Source organism: Arachis ipaensis, chromosome B09, assembly GCF_000816755.2.
Source record: "Arachis ipaensis cultivar K30076 chromosome B09, Araip1.1, whole genome shotgun sequence".
NCBI classification, from domain to species: Eukaryota; Viridiplantae; Streptophyta; class Magnoliopsida; order Fabales; family Fabaceae; genus Arachis; species Arachis ipaensis.
The window spans coordinates 135,450,729-135,451,838 of record NC_029793.2 but is presented as its reverse complement, the minus strand read 5'-3'; positions in this window follow the sequence as shown (position 1 = coordinate 135,451,838).

The following is a 1,110-nucleotide window of genomic DNA, read 5'->3' as shown; positions in this document are numbered from 1 at the left end:
TAGTTACAATTTAAAAAAAAAAACAATAATCAAAGAATTTTTTTAAGGTTAGGGTTAAAAACCGTCACGGTTTTTAAATGTGACAAAAAAATATTTAAAAACCATGATTATAGACTAATTTTATTGGAGTGGAAAAAAATAATTTATAAGAAAAAAACTCGGTAGCCGTACGCACTCGCACTATAGTAGTGTAGACTTACATAGTTGCATGTTCAAATAATAAGTAGCGAATAATAGACAATAGTGTTTTAATTCAATCACGTATGTTAGCTAAAAGCTTAAATCATGATAAAAACTCAGGTAAAGTCGACTTCACATGAAGTTGATACCTGAGAGTTGTTAAATGAAAATTTAGTCAAATAGATCAAATTATTTAACGGCTCTCAGGTATCAACTTCACTTGAAGTCGATTACACCTGAATTTCTACCTTAAATCATAAACCGTAAACCCTATTATACTCGATGGAAACTCAGGTACAGTCGACTTCGCGTAAAGTTGATAATTAGAGCTGTTAAATGATTTGACTTATTTGACTAAATTTTCATTTAATGACTCTCAGTTATCAACTTTACGTGAAATCAACTGCACTTGAATTTTTACCATTATACTCCATTGCTACTCTTAATTATTTTCTATGAGATGGTTGTTATAAACAGTTTCCTCTTCAACTAGAAGAGCAAATTCTCCTTCAACCGATGTCCAAACTCCGAACTTGTTCGTGATGAGTTCCTAATTATGCCCAATTATTACAGGCCTATCTCATTATTGACCATTGGCAAACGTCATTAATAGAAAACGAAAATTAAACTCGAAAGTAATAATTAACTAGGGAAAATTAAACCCTCCCTAGCTAAAAATAGCAAATATAATTTCAAACCCTAGCGTTATAAATAAAGTTAAAGCTTGCCCATTTCTAGGTTTACTTCCACCATAACCATGACATTTTTTACCACTTACCACTTTTTTTTTGTCTTTTCTAATAATTTCACATGTAATCTACCTAGTAATGCACATAAACACTAAGAGTGAATATAATTCTAGCAAATTTTAATGAAGTAATTAAAATTTTAATCTTCCTTTACTAACCTATGTGGAGCAATACTATAACT